Genomic DNA, 19,328 nt, shown 5'->3' on the forward strand with positions numbered 1-19,328 from the left:
TAAACGATGATGGAGGCTTGATGTCGAGTTAGTAGAAGAAACTGCCTGCCGTGGATGGAGCACCTCCATCACATGCATCATATTCAGACCACTGTGTGTGAAAACGCTGCAGCTAGCTGAGCAGTTCCTCTCAGAAGCATCTGCCATCAGAAAAACAGACTTACATGCACAACCAAGCATTATCAGTCATCTCCTGCTACGTGACGTCAGATTTCAGCAGGTCCTCTAACAGCATTTCAAACACATCTGCAGTTCAAACCATCCCAGTGTCTCAGGTTTCTGACAGCACATGTTATATTCATTTTAATTTTGTCATCGTTTATCACATCATGCATGACGGCCAACATGCAATCTTTCACAATCTGTGAACGGCCTTTTCTTTATTACGATCCAGGAGCCATGAGGTCCTACAGATCCGGCTATGAGATGGAATTAAACTGCCGGTCTCTCCCAAGCTCCATCGGGAAAGTTTGTGTAGAAAATCTGATGTTTCTGAGTTTGGTGCCTCTACAAGTTTAAATCTTTAATCATCACAACACACTCACTGCTAATTAAACACAGGTTTGGACTTTAACATAAAGAACGACTTGTCTGTATTTTAAACATTTTTTATTGCTAATTTTACACTTTTGTGTTGAGAAAGATACGATATTGTTGTTGTCATATCAGTGAGTACTGCCCCCACTTGTGGAGACACTTTCACAACAGTGGACAGCATTGTTGGTAGAATATTGCTAGACTACAAGTAGTGCTATATTCACCGTCCACAGTAATGTGAAGCGAGATCATTACAACAAACTAAACATAATTTGCTGACGTACAGAATTCAATTTGAGGTATTTGGCCCGATAGCCCATCACAGGAGAACGAAATCCCAGCGGTGATGGGGATTAGGGCAGGATCCCCCGGAGTCTAGACGCTGGTGGTGGAGATGAAGGTGGAGGCTTGGATGGAGCCTGAGTGATGAGAGGCGGTGATGGGGAAGAGGTGGGTTGCACGAAGGCAACTGTAAGGGAGAAAGACAGCTGCAAAATGAGATTTAAAGTACGATTTAAAGTTAAGGCTGATTGATCTGAAGAAGGCTGGCAGAAAGCTGATTGGACTAGACTCATGATGTTACAATCAGCTTGACAGCGTGGGAAAGAGGAAGTTTAGATTAGCCACTAACACTATGTGAGTGAAGTTGGCCCCCCCACCTTCTTCAAATCCAACAAAAGTGGTATCAAACGTTTGTGCTACGTTTGTGCTGGTTTGTGCTGCAAAAAGTTTCGTTTGTGCTGCTATCATTTTAAAGATATTAATAAAAATTTCTAGAGATCATCAGAGGTCAACCAGCCCCCCCACATTAATTAAATCAAACTAAATGGGTGTCAATCAACTGTGCTACGTTTGTGCTGGTTTGTGCTGCTAAAATTTTCGTTTGTGCTGCTTCTGTTTTAAAGATATTAATGAAAATGTAAAGGTCAAAAGGTCAACCAGCCCCCCCACATTACCCAAATCAAACAAAAGTGGTATCAAACGTTTGTGCTACGTTTGTGCTGGTTTGTGCTGCAAAAATTTTCGTTTGTGCCGCTATTATTTTAAAGATATTAATAAAAATTTCTAGAGGTCATCAGAGGTCAACCAGCCCCCCCACATTAATTAAATCAAACAAAATGGGTGTCAATCAACTGTGCTACGTTTGTGCTGGTTTGTGCTGCAAAAATTTTCGTTTGTGCTGCTATCATTTTAAAGATATTAATAGAAATTTCTAGAGGTCATCAGAGGTCAACCAGCCCCCCCACATTACCCAAATCAAACAAAATGGGTGTCAATCAACTGTGCTACGTTTGTGCTGGTTTGTGCTGCTAAAATTTTCGTTTGTGCTGCTATCATTTTAAAGATATTAATAGAAATTTCTAGAGGTCATCAGAGGTCAACCAGCCCCCCCACATTACCCAAATCAAACAAAATGGGTGTCAATCAACTGTGCTACGTTTGTGCTGGTTTGTGCTGCTAAAATTTTCGTTTGTGCTGCCTCTGTTTTAAAGATATGAATGAAAAGGTAAAGGTCAAAAGGTCAACCAGCCCCCCCACATTACCAAAATCCAACAAAACTGATGTTAAACGTTTGTGCTACGTTTGTGCTGGTTTGTGCTGCAGAAATTTTTGTTTGTGCCGCTATTATTTTAAAGATATTAGCAAAAATTTCTAGAGGTCAACCAGCCCCCCCATATTAATGGAATCAAACAAAATTGATGTCAAACGTTTGTTCTGGTTTGTGCTGGTTTGTGCTGCAAAAATGTTTGTTTGTGCTGCTAACATTTTAAATTTTTTAATAAAATAACGTCTTGATGCGTGCTTAATCATCCAGGTAAGTAAATCCCAAAAGGTTGATTCTGTTCATCTGGACATTTTCAGTTGGAGAAACGTTTCGTCACTCATCCAAGTGACTTCTTCAGTCTCAGCTGACTGCAGGTTTCCCCAACCTTATAAACAGTACATTTGCATAGTGAAGGAAACTAGCGCCACTGAATGAACAATGTGCTGGGGGGTTAGTTCCATGATTGTTATTATGCAAATTCTTATGACCATTGATCAATGACAACTAATCAAAGCCTACCGATCAATGGCCATGAGTACCATTCACAGAAAGTGGGGAATGGCTACAATCACAGCATTGTAAGATGGCAAAAGATGTACTCTTGGGCCCCCCTTCTCGATTCAGAGATGGTCAGCATCCTGACAGCCCAATGGACGAAGCTGTCTCTCAGTCTGCTGGTTCTGGCCCGGAGGCTCTTCAGCAAACTGAAGACGCTGTTGAAGGGATGAGTGGAGTCACCTGTAATGGAGAGGACCTTCCAGATGAGGCAGGTGCAGTAGATCTCCTGGGGAGGGAGGCAAGAGAGGTCCCCACAATGCTCTTGGCTGCTTTCACTACCCGTTAGGGCTGGGCGATATGACCCAAAATTCATATCTCGATATTTTTTAGCTGGATGGCGATATAAGATATATATCTCGATATGTTTTTTTAAAGCCAGAAGGTAAGAACAAAAAGAGAGTTCTTAGTCAAAGCTGTGTCCCAGATGTCACACGGGCACTTTTATTAACATACAGCATAGATGTACATGAAAAAAACTACTCAAAAATAAATTATGAGCATTTATTAAATAATAATGTTCCATAAATAAAAGAAAACAATGTTGTTTTTGTGCATAACAAAGAGCTCACAATTGTGCAGCCAAAATGTAAACTAAAAGACGCTGAGCATAATAACAAGGGCAGATTTCACAGCTGCTCTGTTCCCAAGTTCGTGACTGACAGCCTGGAGTTTGAAATCCGCTTCGTAACCATGTCTCTTAACAGGTGCCATTTATGGTCCTTATACACACACAATACGGTAATATTACGTTGAAGCACAGTACGTATCACTCCGCGAGGCTCCTCGGTAGCCGTAATGCTCCGACAATCCATCAAGCGCTGCAGCTCCGTAGCTTAGCAAAGTACTAAAATATTTTTTGACAGATTGCTGAGCGCCGTGTAGCACATAAAATCGGTTTGCGGTCATCAAGCACAACCAGATTCATACATAATGCGCGCTGTCGATTTTTGAGAAAATGAAAGGATTTCAGGCCGTGCATGGCGTTAGCGTGGTTAGCTCGTTAGCGTGGTTAGCTCATTAACACGTTGACGCCGTCCAGCCCCACGCACGGGGCGATGCGCAGTAACTCGTTAACGGAGATTTGCCGTGTCCATCTTGTCGCTGCCTGCAGGTGAAGCAATGGGGGAGGAGGGGGAGCTGTGTTCAGTGAAGGAGAGGCGAGGCCGAGTAATGTTGCGTAAAGACAAAAGCGGATGAAAGAGAGGCAAACTTGTGGCTCCACAACTATAATTATAATGTAACATAGACTATATCGATATAAAAGATATTGTCACATCTTATATCTCGTATAAAAATATATCGATATTTTTAAAAAACTCGATATATCGCCCAGCCCTACTACCCATTTTCATTTTTTCCTGCAGAACCCAATGCAGGAGTCATACCACACAGTGATGCAGCTGGTGAGGATACTCTCAACTGTGCCTCTTTAAAAGGTGCTCATAATGGGAGTTGAATCTCTTGTGCTTCTCAGTTTGCAGAGGAAGTAGAGTCGCTGTTGGTCTTCTCCACATTCAGGGACAGGTTGTTGTTGCTGTACCACTCTGGCAGATGGTTAACTTCACCCCTGTAGTAGATCTCGTCGTGGGTCAGCAGAGTGAAGAGAAGGGAGCTCAACACACATCCTTGGGGAGCCCCCGTATTCCGTGTTCTTGGGCTGGAGGTGTTGCTGTCGACCCGTACTGTCTGCTGTCTTCCTGTCAAGAAATCTAGCAGCCCGTTATACAGCAAGGTGCTGATCCCCAGCAGATCCAGTTTGTGAATGAGTTGCTGGGGAATGATGGTGTTGAATGCTGAACTGAAGTCTATGAACAGCACTCTGACATATGAGTCTCTAGTGTTCAGATGTGTGAGGGCTGAGTGAGGGGCAGTTGAAATTCCATCATCGGTTGAGCGTTTTGACCGGTATGCGAACTGAAATGGATCCAGGTTGGGGGAAAGCGATAATTTGATTTGATGCATGACTAACCGTTCAAAGCACTTAACTTAATAATGATGGAGGTGAGTTTGACAGTGCTTGTCCAAGGATGTTATCAGGACCTGGAGCTTTGCGTGTACTGATTTTGGAAAGGGATCTCCACACACTGTCTGGGGATTGTGTCACCACGGTCTGCAGAGTGGGCTTGTAGTCTGTGATGGTTTGTATTCCTTGCCACTGCCTCAAGTACTGTATCTCTGCTGTCGCTGAAGCTTTGCTATAGCTGATGCCACGTGACAGGTTTGCCCTTGCTGTTCTTAGACTCACCCAATTCCCGGCTCTGAAGGCTTGCATTTTTCAACCTTAGGAGCATTTAAACCTGACCTGTGAGCCATGGTTTCTAATTGGCCCGGACAGTGATAGTCCTGGTCTCTGGGGGCTGGTTGACCTCTAGAAATTTTTGTCAATATCTTTAAAATAATAGCGGCACAAACAAAAATTTCTGCAGCACAAACCAGCACAAACGTAGCACAAACGTTTGACATCAATTTTGTTTGATTTGGGTAATGTGGGGGGGCTGGTTGACCTTTTGACCTTTACCTTTTCATTAATATCTTTAAAACAGAAGCAGCACAAACGAAAATTTTTGCAGCACAAACCAGCACAAACGTAGCACAAACGTTTGATACCACTTTTGTTGGATTTGGGTAATGTGGGGGGGCTGGTTGACCTCTGATGACCTCTAGAAATTTTTATTAATATCTTTAAAATGATAGCAGCACAAACGAAAATTTTTGCAGCACAAACGTTTGACATCAATTTTGTTTGATATGGGTAATGTGGGGGGGCTGGTTGACCTTTTGACCTTTACATTTTCATTAATATCTTTAAAACAGAAGCAGCACAAACGACAATTTTTGCAGCACAAACCAGCACAAACGTAGCACAGTTGATTGACACCCATTTTTCTTGATTTAATTAATGTGGGGGGGCTGGTTGACCTCTGATGACCTCTAGAAATTTTTATTAATATCTTTAAAATGATAGTAGCACAAACGAAACTTTTTGCAGCACAAACCAGCACAAACGTAGCACAAACGTTTGATACCACTTTTGTTGGATTTGAAGAAGGTGGGGGGGCCAACTTCACTCACATACTAACACTTGGTAAGCAGGCATGTGAGTGACCTCACATGAGCTTCATTTTTTCAGTTTTGTGGAAGTACTGATCACACAGTGATGTCACTCCTGCTTGTTGGTTGGTCGTGCCCTTGAGCCTTGAGCCCGAAGATTTTCAACATAGATCTCTCTGATGTGTGGACAGACGACAGGATGGAAAGACTCTTACCTGATGATGACCTGATGGTGCCCCAATGTGTTCACAGCTACAGTTTGAACAATAAAAGGGGACACTGACTGCTCTGCAGAGCAGCAGGATCCATAGCTCACTGCTGGATTGTTCTGGGAGGTGGTTCAGGAGATCCTGGTTCCTTCCTGTGTTTATGGGACTGAAGGGGCTGCTCCTCAAACCATTTCACCACAGATGTCCTGCAGAAACAGGACAAAGCCACAGTTTCTCGGCTGAAGTCGTGGTCACTGGTTTTTATCTTTATTCTGTTTCATTCACCTATAGTGTAATCTCTCCCCTGTCTTCCAAGACATGTTGAAGATGAACAACAGAAATAACTAATGTACAATCCCAAATGAGAGAAAGTTAAGATCTCAGGAAAATATCATAAATAAATACATTTAATTTGAGTTTTGTATGAAGCCCATACCTATGATCACTTTTAATTTAGTTATTACAACATTTCCGGCCTGCAGTACTCTCAAAAAAACAAACAAACAGATTTTCAGATGTGATCAGAGTAAGCAGCATGGTTTCTGCATAACAAGCATGACTCTGTCACATATTAAGGAGCCCGAGCGACACAATGACTTTAGAAATACCACGGTGCTGTCAGGTCTTATCTATACAGCACCTTGTACAGAGGTTTTTTAGATAAAAAGAATACATGATAAAGCAAAAACTAAGAAATACAAGATTAAATCAGAATTTAAAGAACTGGAAAATGTCAATAAGAGCTGATTAAAAGCAACTAAAAAGCAAACAGAATACATGAACTAAGCTGTCTGCAGACAACTTTCACCATAAAGGTGCACAGAAGTGACCCTCAGACATGTGTGAGGATAACATTAACTGACGCGTTCACCAAACTTTATGGCTAAACATGTTGCTTTATACCTGGACTCTCTGAGCTGCCACATGTCTCGGGATTAGCTTCTAAATCCCACAGAGATTAGATTGGATTAGATGAGAGCCGGGCGAAATAATGAATGCAATCAGGAGGAGCTCAAACTGTCGACCATGTTCATCTGATTCACACTGAGTGTATGCAAACCAGAGATCAGAGTTAATCCCATCAGCCCCCGTGTTATAGCGAGGGCTCATTAAAAGGGAACACTGGGAACCTTTTTAGATACAGACAGCACAGGAGGATGAAACAAGATTCTCCCACAAGTTCTTCAAACCCACAGACATTACTTTTCCATTTTAATCCCAGCTACAAAGACAGATATTCACAGAGGACCGTTTGTTCCACCAGCAGAAGCTGTAAGACATACACAGCTACGGCGTGCACATGCTCTATGTCATGCACGACCTATGCATGCATGGGCGATATTACATCGATTAATGTTTATGAACAGACCATAAAGTCCGTGTCTGAGTGTCTTCATTAAGCCTGGTCCCATTAAAAAGTCACAAATTCAATCATTCTTTTGCTTTCATGAATTTCTCAGCGATGCATTTCAAAAGGCAGCATGAACCGAGAAAACACAGCTTTGAAAGACGTGACAGCAGGTATATTTGAACGCACATGTGACAATTTTCTGTCACAGATCTAAACCTGCGGTTTTTAATGCACAACCTTAACCAAGACATGTTTCTAAACGCTAGTAATGTATTACATGAAAACAAATCACGTCCACGAACATGAAACAGGAATGAGCTGATAATATCTCCCCCTCTCTCTCCAAGTCAGCCAACAGTCATAACAGTAACTGTCACAGCGAATAAGGCATGCTCGTTATTCATGCTACACTGTGCCTTTTAAACCCTGTTTCCATGATTAATTTAAAAGGATGAGATACTTCTCTGAATATAAACACGTAATGTGGTCAGTAGCAGAAATGGCCATCTACACGCCCTGATGCCCTCCCGTTAACAAGAAGCATCATATGCTCATTCTGGAAAACCAGAAGCACCGAACCACCTGACACCCAAAGCCATTCAGACGGCCTGTCAGCATTTATGAAGAAGTTAGCTGATGTAAAATAATCAGCATCAATGTTAGCTGCCGTCACATCTTTCATGTGGCTGTCAGAGCTAGTGAGTCAGCGGCAGGATTAATGTCAGCACTCTGCATTAAATTAAATCTTCCTCCAGATGTTCCCTAAAGAAACACTTCTGTGTTAAAGCTGTGAACATTTAGCGTCTTCTCTGAAGACGAAGAGGTTCCTGTGTTTGCCTGTCCGTCCCATTAAACGGCATTCAGCTGACTCCTGTCATCGCTGGTGTTACTAAAACAAAGTCAAAATAATCTGAAGGTCACAATAAAAAGTCACTCAGTGTGTCAAGTATGCTAATGACAGATGGACTGCAGATAAACACTGAGGTGGACAGTGTTGGGAAGGTTACTTTTAAAATGTATTCCATTACAGATTACAGAATACATGCCACAAAACAAATTTTGTAACGTATTCCGTTACGTTACTCAATGAGAGTAACGTATTCTGAATACTTTGGATTACTTAATATATTATCATGCTGTTTACAACTACATGAATGTGATTTATTACTATTACTGAAGGTCCGCTGCTCCGAACCGTAGTAAAGGGACCTCTGGCTAATACGTCGGGTTCCGTGTCGGGCTCGTAGCCGAAAAATAGCTTTACTTTGTTGTCTGGGTCAACTTTGCTAGTGAGAGACAGAGAGAGGCGTTGAAAGGCTGCTCCAACGGAACTATTGTTTCGGAGGAAAACACGAACACGGTGTACAGTCGAGTCTTAATTAGTGATGGGATTTCCGGCTCTTTTTAGAGAACCGGCTCTTTCAGGTCGGCTCACTAAAAAGAACCGGCTCTTTCAGCTCCGAACCGGCTCTTCAGGTTGTTTTGTTGCTTTAATTAATTAATTATCAACAACAATATAAAATCATGCACAAAAGGAATTAATAATGTAAAAAAAACGTGGTTTTCTTTATGTGTGTTTACATAAATAAATATTTATGGGGACCCCTAGAGACAAAACACTTAGAAACTCCAAAGCACAATTCTAGCATGAACTGAACTTCCAAAACAGAGCTACCTAGATCACTTAAATTACACAATCGAATTCATATTTCTATTGTTTTTGTATTAATACACAAACACTCATATATATATATATTCAAATAATAATTTAAAAAAAACTTCATTTACCTGTTACTACCACACACCCAATCCGATTGTTGGTACATCCTGGCTTGTGTAGCCACTAGGTAACAAAAGCTCAACACGGCCCCTAGCATCGTGGAGCACTTCTGTTGTGTTTTGGAGCTTGCTCGTGCTCCGGAGTTTGTACGTGTTTTGGAGTGTGTACGTGCTTTGTCTCTAGGGGCCACTGTAAATATACTTTTATTTATTCACTCCACATAAAAAAAAAAAAAAAATTATAAAGTACAAAAACCAACTATTTACATTTCATATATTTCAGCTTTTAACTACTTAAATTTTCAGCTTTTTCCTTTTAAACAAATTTAAAGTGAAACAACACAATAAAATATAACTTAAAATATGGGGGAAAAAAGAACGCCCAGATCTTTAATTAAGGGAAAGTTTGGAAATACCTTTCTCTTAATTAAATTTTTTTTTAGAAATATTAATATCACACTCAACTGACTGCGTTTTATCTTCCCATTGCACTGATGGGTGGACAGTTCTTAGGTGCCTGTGCATGTTGTTTGTGGAGCCGGCTCTATATGATATCCTTTTCTTGTAGACTCTACACTCTGCCTTTGTTTTGTCAATAACATTGAAATGGTTACAGACTTTGCTACTTTTCTTGGTGTCACTCATTTTCTTTACTGTACCTTTCCAATGTGACGATGTTGTCTCTTGTTGTTGCTCCTGGCTCTCTTTCTTTCTAGTGATGGGTCGGTCGCGAACGAAATGGCTCTTAGAGCCGGGTCTTTGACGTGAACGACGGGAGCCGGCTCCTTATCGCGAGCCGTGGGTTTTGTTTTTGTTTTTGTTTCTCTCACCCTCTCTCTTTCACTTTTTTTCGCTTCACTCAGCATGCGAGCCTTGTGCTTTACGCTGGGAAGAGGGGGGAGGGGCGGTAGTTACACTCAGTAGCACAGGAACAGAGCGGGCAGTGTTGCCAACTTAACGACTTTGTCGCTATATTTAGCGAGTTTTCAGACCCCTTAGCGACTTTTTTTCTAAAAAAAAGTCGCTAAAAAAAGACGTGAAAGTGCGTATGGCTTTTACTCTCAACAAGCAGCGGGTGCTGTACCGCAGTCAGTTCTTCTTTTACTCTTTTTATGCTGTTTTGTGGATCACAAGGTTTAAAACTACTTATAAACACACACACACAAAGTAACTCCACCAGAGTGCCTATTTCGGGTCACTTTTGCCGGAGGGTTGGAGCAGGGTTGGAATTGTGACATTAAAAAAAAAGATAATTGCTAAAAGAAATTTAATTTGTAGTTCTAAATAAACTCTAAATGCATTTAGGACGTTTTTTACTCACTTTATGTCTCTTCCACGATGTTATTTCTCTCTCCAACAACATAGGTTACAATTAGATAAGTATGACCAATTATGCAAATTAGGCGATGACATCATTTAGCGACTTCTAGCGACTTTTAGGACAACCAATAGCGATTTTCCTTACTGAGGAGTTGGCAACACTGAGAGCGGGAGGAAGAGAGAGAGAAAGAGAGCCAGGGACAACAACGTCACATTAGAAAGGTATAGTAATTATCCACAACTATATTCGGTTGCAGATGATAAAGGATTCAGAAATTTTATTCATGCAGGTCCATATGACAGAGAATATGCATGTTCTTTTTGTTTTCATATTATAATTTATATTTGATTGTGTTGTGGTTTGCATTGTTTTGTGTTGTTTCACTTTAAATTTGTAAAAGGAAAAAGCTGAAAATTTAAATAGTTAAAAGTTGAAATGTGAATAGTTGATTTGTGTATTATATGACTTATTTATTACATTTTATGTGGAGTGAATAAATAAAAGTATATTTACGGTGGCCCCTACAGACACATACAAACTTCAAATCACCTACGAACCCTGAAGCACGTACAAACCCTGAAGCACGTACAAACTCCAAAACACCTAAAAACACGTACAAACTCCAACACACGTAAAAAACACGTACAAACTCCGAAGCACGTACAAACTCCAAAACATGTACAAAAGACAACAGAAGTGCTCCAGGATGCTAGGGTGCAGTGTTGAACTTTTGTTACCTAGTGGCTACACAAGTCAGCAAGTACCAACGACCGGATTTGGTGTGTGGTAATAACAGGTAAATGAACATTTATTTATTTTTTTATTATTTGACTATATATGAATGCTTGTGTATAAATGCACAAACAATACACATATGCTTTCATGCTTTCAATTGTGTCATTTAAGTGATCTAGGTAGCTCTGTTTTGGAAGTTCAGTTCATGCTAGAAATGTGTTTTGGAGTTTGTACATACTTTTTGGAGTTTGTACGTGTTTTGTCTCTAGGGGCCACCGCATATATTTATATATTGTGGCGGACCACTAGAGGGCTCCACTCACACCCAGTGTATAGGAAGTGTGTTCCTGTGTTTTGTGGCGCGATATGCGCAGTTGATGTTGGAGACGAATAAAGAAGGAGTGAGAACTGAGAGCTCTGTGTCGTTGATGCTTACCTCCACATTGGTGACCCCTGACTCGAGCATGCAACGGGCCGCAGATAACACAGACTCCGCTATGGATACATCAGCGGCCGCCGGACCTCCGCCTCCTGTTACAGGTACGTTTGCTGTGGCGCTGAAACTGCCGGACTTTTGGCTCCATGACCCCCCGTCATGGTTTGTACACGTGGAGGCTCAGTTCGCCCTTCGCGGCATCTCTGCTGACGACACGAAGTATCACCATGTGGTGGCCTCGCTTGACCCGCTGGCCACCCGTCGCGCGATGGCGCTCCTCCGGGACCCACCCGCCCAAGGGAAATACGCCGCCCTCAAAGAGCTGCTTCTTCGGCGCTATGCCCTCTCCGACGCTGAACGAGCCGAAAAGCTCCTCAACCTGTCAGGCTTGGGTGGGGGTACTGCGCTCGAGCTCATGGAGAACATGCTATCGTTGCTCGGGCCAGATGACGGTGGTTTCCTCTTCGCCCACCTCTTCCTCCGCCAACTACCGGCCGCCGTGAGAGCTGTCCTCGCGAACTCTCCGCTTTTGCCTGCGAAGGATTATCGCTCCCTGGCTGAAGAAGCGGATCGCATTCTCCTGGCTAGCCACACTTTCGACGTTCACGCCCTGGCTACGGACATGCCGGCGGCACCTTCCACGCCTCCACCTGCCTCCCCCGGAGCATCCGCCCCCTTGCTGACGGCAGGGATTGCTACACGCCGGCACCGCGGAAAGGGCATCTGTTTCTACCATCAGCGTTTTGGCGACAGAGCGCGTCGCTGCCTGCCGCCTTGCGCTTTCACGGCCCAGGGAAACGGACCCGCCAGCGCGCCGTAGCAGCCGCGACCGCTGGCAATACAGAAAGGCTGCTCTTCATAGAGGACTCGCGCTCCGGGAGACGTTTTCTCGTGGACTCCGGCTCCCAGAAGAGCCTCCTTCCCCCTACCGCTGCCGACGGACTAGCAGCGAACTGTGGGCCGCAGCTCATTGCAGCTAATGGCTCTCCCATCAAAACGTTTGGGGAAAGGTTGGTGACTGTTTGTTTTCATGGCCGGGATTTCCAGTGGAACTTTGTTGTTGCCGCTAGCTCTGTACCTATTTTGGGTGCTGATTTCCTGTGTGCTCATGGACTGCTTGTCGATGTTGCTAACAGACGTTTAATCGATGCTGTTTCGTTTTCTTCGCTACCCTGTTTTACTCGGGCCGCCGAGCCCCTGATTCGGGCTAATGTAGTGACCTCCGGGGATGCTTTTCAGCGTTTGCTTTTACAGTTTCCATCGCTGTCTGTCCCTAATTTCTCTAGCACGGTAACGAAGCATGGGGTTGAGCATTATATTCCCACGGTCGGGCCCCCGGTGTTCGCGTGCGCGCCGCCTCGACCCCGTGAAACTGTCCGTCGCTCGGGAAGAGTTTGCAGCCATGGAGCGCCTTGGCATTGTACAGCGTTCGAACAGTGCATGGGCCTCTCCGCTTCACATGGTGCCCAAATCGGACGGTCGGTGGCGGCCATGCGGAGATTTCCGCCGTTTAAATAATGCCACGGAGAATGACCGTTACCCCATCCCCCACATTCAGGATTTTTCTGCCAATCTCGCCGGAACATCGATTTTTTCTAAAATTGACTTGGTGCGGGGGTATCACCAGGTTCCCGTGCGCGCCGAAGACGTTCCTAAAACCGCTGTCATTACCCCCTTCGGCTTGTTCGAGTTTTTGCGCATGCCGTTTGGCCTGAAAGGTGCCGCCCAGACCTTTCAGCGGCTGATGGACTCCGTTTTGCGTGGGCTGCCGTTCGTTTTTGTTTATCTGGACGATATATTGGTGGCCAGCTGCTCAGCGAACCAGCACGAGTCCCATCTGCGCCAGGTTTTCCAGCGTTTGGCTGCGCACGGCCTGATCATCAACCCTTCCAAGTGCCAGTTTGGGTTGCCTGTTCTGGATTTCCTCGGGCACCGCATTTCCGCTGAAGGTGTGGTTCCGTTGCCTGACAGAGTCCAGGCCGTTTCGGTTTTTCCGCGTCCCACGTCGGTTAAAGCGTTGCAGGAGTTCTTGGGGATGATAAATTTTTACAACCGCTTTCTCCCCAGAGCTGCCCACCTGCTACAGCCACTCTATGCTGCCTTAAAGGGTAAAACAGCCAAAGATCCGGTTGACTGGCTGCCAGAACGCGTCCGTGCATTTTCCGCAGCCAAGTCTGCGCTGGCTGACGCCGCCCTGCTGGCCCACCCGCTTCCGTCGGCGGAGATCGCGTTGACCACCGACGCCTCTGACGTGGCAGTGGGTGGGGTGTTGGAACAGCGGGTTTCAGGTCTCTGGCAACCGCTCGCCTTTTTCAGTCGTACGCTCCGGGATGCCGAACGCAAGTACAGTGTTTTTGACAGGGAGTTGCTGGCCCTGCACCTCGCGACACGACATTTTCGTTTTTTCCTCGAGGGTCGCAACTTTACTGCGTACGTTGACCACAAACCTTTGACGTTTGCGATGTCCAAGGTCTCTGACCCATGGAGCGCACGCCAGCAGCGCCAGTTGGCGGCCATTTCAGAGTTTACCACAGACATTCAGCATGTGGCTGGTAAGTCCAATCACGTCGCTGACTGTCTCTCACGTGTGTTGGTTTCTCCGGTGTATGTTGGCATCGACTACGCTGACATGGCCGCCGAGCAACGTGCTGACCCGGACGTCCTTGCCCTTCAGTCAACAAAAACGGGCCTCGTGCTTGAGGACACCCCGGTGTGGGACGGCGGTCCACACCTTCTTTGCGACATTTCCACCGGCCGCCCTCGCCCGGTGGTTCCCCGTTCGTGGCGTCGTCGTGTTTTTGACTCGGTGCATGCCCTCTCTCATCCCGGTGTCCGGGCCTCGGTCAAGCTGGTCAGCGCCAGGTTTGTTTGGCCGGGCCTTCGCAAGACGGTGAAAGAATGGGCGGCGGTTTGTATCCCATGCCAACGCTCGAAAATCCACCGGCACACACAGGCACCCCTCGAACCTTTCCGTGTCCCGGGTAGGTGTTTCGATCACGTTCATGTGGATTTGGGTGGTCCCTTGCCGCAGTCCCAGGGTTTCACGCACCTTTTGACTGTGGTGGACCGCACAACCAGGTGGCCGGAGGCGGTACCCCTGGCGTCCACGACAGCGGCGACGGTGGCCAGGGCATTTTTGTCAACGTGGGTTTCATGTTTCGGCCCCCCTGCCGACATTACCTCGGACAGGGGCCCCCAGTTTGTTTCCGAGCTTTGGTCTGCTATGGCTGACGGCCTGGGAGTCAAGGTCCACCGCACCACAGCATACCACCCGCAAGCTAATGGGATGTGCGAACGGTTTCACCGGTCACTTAAGGCCACGCTCCGGGCTTCCTTAACAAGTGGCGACTGGGTCGACCGTCTTCCGTGGGTTTTGCTGGGATTGCGTAGCGCGGTTAAAGAAGACCTCGGGGTTTCCCCGGCTGAACTGGTCCTCGGCCAGCCTCTCCGGGTCCCTGGGGAATTCTTACCTGAGAGCCCTCCCCCATGTTTCGATACCTCTTTGTTGCCTTTTCGCCCCCCAAGAGACTCATTTCCTGTTCCTGGTCCTGTGCACCACTGCCTGCCTGACACTTTTGTTCCGAGTTCGTTGGACTCTGCTCGTTTCGTTTTCGTCAGGCACGATACCCATAGGACTCCGCTGCATCCACCATATGACGGGCCATACAGGGTTCTTAAACCAGGCAACAACCATTTGATTTTGGACTTTGGCGGTCGGCAGGAAGTTGTCTCTGTTGACAGACTTAAGCCTGCACATGTTATGAAAGAGGATCAGGTGGTCCCGGCCCAGGCCCCTCGCCGCAGCCGCCCACCTGCCGCCGGGCTGATGGATTCTGTTTTTTCCCCAGGAGCGACCCAAAATCAACGGAGTCAGAGTCGTCTGCAGCTTTTTCTGGCCGCCAGTGCCAGCCTCGCTCCCGGGCTGGGTTGCCCTCTGTCGTTTCCCCACCCCCCCAGTTCAGCCGTTCCGGCCGTTTGCTTAAGCCCTGGGTCCTGGACTAGTTCTGCTGGGTGTTCGGGGGGGGCATGTGTGGCGGACCACTAGAGGGCTCCACTCACACCCAGTGTATAGGAAGTGTGTTCCTGTGTTTTGTGGCGCGATATGCGCAGTTGATGTTGGAGACGAATAAAGTGAGAACTGAGAGCTCTGTGTCGTTGATGCTTACCTCCACAATATAAACATATATAAATAAAACCACTTTTTACGTTAGTAATTCCTTTTGTGCATAATTTTTTATTATTGTTAATAATAAATTAATTAAAGCAACAAAACAACCTGAAGAGCTGGTTCGGAGCCGAAAGAGCCGGCTCTTTTTAGTGAGCCGAAACGAAAGAGCCGGTTCTCTAAAAAGAGCCGGAAATCCCATCACTATTTCTTTCCCTTTCCCTCCTGCTAGAAAAAAGGTTAATGAGAGGGCAAGAAAAAGAAAAAAAAAAACCCACGGCTCCCAAGGAGCCGGCTCGCATCATTCACTTCAAAGACCCGGCTCTAAGAGCCATTTCGTTCGCGACCAACCCATCACTAGTCTTAATAGCTTACTTACAACTGGGCTTGTCAGGCACTCTTCTTGGCTGCAGTGGTTATTATTATATTTACATGCTTCCAGCCAGGGCTGTTTAGAGAGGTTTAAAGGGGAGGGTGCTCAAAGTTAAAAAGGGGCACATTGAACCAGGCTGAATAACAATAACACGCATTCATCAAGAATCTAATATGGGCAACAAGGCAAAGCAAACGTAGCCGATGTTTCACCTGATGGGTACAATGTTGCTCTTGAGGGGTTGCTGTGGATAGTGCTGGAGGGCAGGGCTGTGTTGATCTGAGACTGTAAACATTAAAAAGTCCATAGGAGAGATGGTAGCTGATTAAACAAGTGTCATGAGATAATAACAAAATGCAAAGATTGGTGACAGCGCTTGGAACCATAAGGCAGCAAAAAACTGTGAGAAATAATTTAGGCTCTGCCTGTGATTCACTCTTTGCTTCTCTTCTTCCTTCCATCCCATCATTTCATATATCACTCTCCACTTGCTGTCTATCTGAGAACAAGGCACAACTTGCTATTGCAATAAACTATAATCTAATTATCCACACCTAACAACTCTTACACTTAATCTATAATAAAATGATGACAGAAAAATGTTATAGCACTGCCTGTAGTAGCCTCACACAGCTCCTGCTGTTTCCTCCTCATGTCCTTACCAGCCATGTCTGGACAATGTTATATCATGAGTAATATTTTTTTTTTAAATTCATCTAAATAAAACACACACATGCACGCACACACAGGGACATTTTAGACCTTCTTCAGAATACTGTATATACTATGGGCATCATGGTGCTGATCCAGAATCTTTTTTTATTATTATTTATTACTAGAGCTACAATAATAAAGCAATGAGGAGAGGGAAGTAATAAATATGAAATAATGTCATTATGATGATTCCATTTGTTTCACTATCCACTGTGTGCAGGGGCAAAGCTTATTACATTTTTAAACTGTAGATATACAATAATTTTACTGCTGTAAAATCCACATTTTGTCTTATTTAAAATATAAATCTAATATAATCTGCTTCTTAATGTATGTTCTTTAAAATACAGCGTGTTTTTAATATATTATAATTATAATAATGCATAATTATGTGGACATGCATATTAGATCGTTTTTTAGTGAAATATAATCCCTCCAGAAAGGCAGGAAAAGCCCTGTAACTTGCTTTAAAACTAAATATGTTTCTAAATACTTTAAAACTAAATATGTTCCCTAAAACGGTGACAGAGCTACAGACCCATGACAGCCTTACACAGGTAGCCAGCAGCTATGACCAGCACTACCTGTGCAGTTAATAAAAGGACAGGTAATGTTTGTCACGCTGTTGCACACACAGCACGCTCATTTGTTTCAGTTTGTCAGTTGCAACAAGACAGCTTACCAACGTGTACGTAATAAGCTAATACTCCTGGGTGCTATACACTACAGTTTACGCTGTACACCTACTTACTGGTTTTGTCGCATCAGTCTGTGTCTCTGAGTTAACTTGTGTTTCTCCTACAGCTCCGGACCGGAAAAAATGCGCGTGCTCTTTGTGAGCTCGTTCCCGGCTCGTAACCAGCGCGTTCTGCCGTCAAGGGCGATCATTGGTTAAATGTGATCATGTGACTGATGCAAGCCAGATCCTTTTATTTAGCAAAACTGTGATTAATAGTTAAATATTATTGTTGAGGGGCACAGACAGGACTCCGCACGCACACACACATTAAAAAAATAATAATAATTTTTTTTTTAAAAAAGTTGCCTCAACAAAAGGGCACCTTGGGCACCCATCAGGAAAGGGGCGGGTGCTCAAGCCCCTCTAGCCCCCCCCCTCTGCACGTGCCTGCTTCCAGCTCCCATTTCTGCTCGATGACAACTCATACTTTTCCACTCTCCTTTTTCTCCCTCCTCGCGCTCACAGACACATAACGGCAGACCATTCTCCCTGCAGCACAGACTACACTGCCCATGAGGCTACATTCTTTAGGGCTATGTCTGTAACATTCTGCCTATAAGCTTAGCACAACAACAACAAAAAGGCGCTCTCTCACCCAGGAAACACAGTCACAAAGAGAGCCGTGTCACCCTTTAACCATGGCAACCGTAACACTGCCGCCTGGAACAACAGAACATAGCTGTCAAACAAAACCCAAACAATCCTGACCAGCGACAATATGAAACAGGAAAATACTGCAGTTTAATCCATTTATTTCAACAAAGTAACTGTATTCTAAATACCACCTTTTTAAACGGTAACTGTAACGGAATACAGTTACTCATATTTTGTATTTTAAATACGTAACGGCGGTACATGTATTCCGTTACTCCCCAACACTGGAGGTGGACTTACTGACAATCAGCCTGTTTTACATGAGGTCACGGTGTACTAATAAAAGAATGAGTAAACCATCAGGAGGGCCTATGAGAATATGGCTTTTGATCCTTTGTACACCATCATAACATATGTGCATAAAATTTAAATAAGTCAGTCAGGAGTTCACAAAGGAATTGAACTGTAATGTGGTCAGTTACCTGAAGCTAACTGAGAGTGTCACTAAGCTAATATGCTCTCTCACAGAGCACTGAAAACACTATTTTAATTCAACATCCACCAAACTCATGTGACTTTGTCCTCGTTATGATAATCAAAGTTTCAGTCACAGGTTTGAAATTTTGACACAGTGGAGTAAGAGGTAAGAATGGACGGCAAGTGTTGGCAAGACAGTCAATGGAGTCATATTTAAATCTAGCTAAGCTCCTCACAGGTCATCCGTACAGGAGGAAACCAGCTGGGATGTACTGACAGAGATCCTGGAATGTCAACAAAGTTTAACAACCTATACTGTTAGCGACACAAACTGCGCTGGTCCTGGATTAAACTTTCCTCAACCCGAGGCAATCAATCGAAGTGACAGCCAATCAGAGTGAAGGACTTTTGTGGTCCTGCTGCCTTTAGCTTTACATTTCGCTACTTCTTATAGTATAAATAAAAAATCCATGACAAAGCACTGGTATCAGCCTGGAATACTGATGATAAACAGCTTTAACCCACTAACCATATATACTATAAAAATGATGATGTCACTCTTTCAGTACTAATCTCATTGGATGAAATAATGCAGGTCTTTTTGCTCTGAATGCAAACTTGAGGTCAAAATCTGTTTGTTCCAATCTGTATTTATTTGGAACGCTGGGAATTTATCCGTATGGATGGTGGTGGCAATGTTGCTGTTCCGACGCTGTGATGTGGTGCGGCGTTCTGTGTTCGGC

The 19,328-nt window shown here is 44.6% G+C and overlaps 1 long non-coding RNA gene across 1 annotated transcript; it reads right to left on the reverse strand.

Moving 5' to 3' along the window:
• Positions 1 to 612: 612 nt before the first annotated feature.
• Positions 613 to 9,902, reverse strand: LOC309711914. Its single transcript, XR_014278132.1, has 3 exons — positions 9,691 to 9,902; positions 5,908 to 6,107; positions 613 to 1,006 (listed from the first exon to the last, which is right to left on the reverse strand). It is a non-coding gene; the product is annotated as an uncharacterized lncRNA (long non-coding RNA).
• Positions 9,903 to 19,328: the final 9,426 nt, after the last annotated feature.

Source organism: Aulonocara stuartgranti (genome assembly GCF_965226115.1).
Source record: "Aulonocara stuartgranti genome assembly, chromosome: 7".
NCBI classification, from domain to species: Eukaryota; Metazoa; Chordata; class Actinopteri; order Cichliformes; family Cichlidae; genus Aulonocara; species Aulonocara stuartgranti.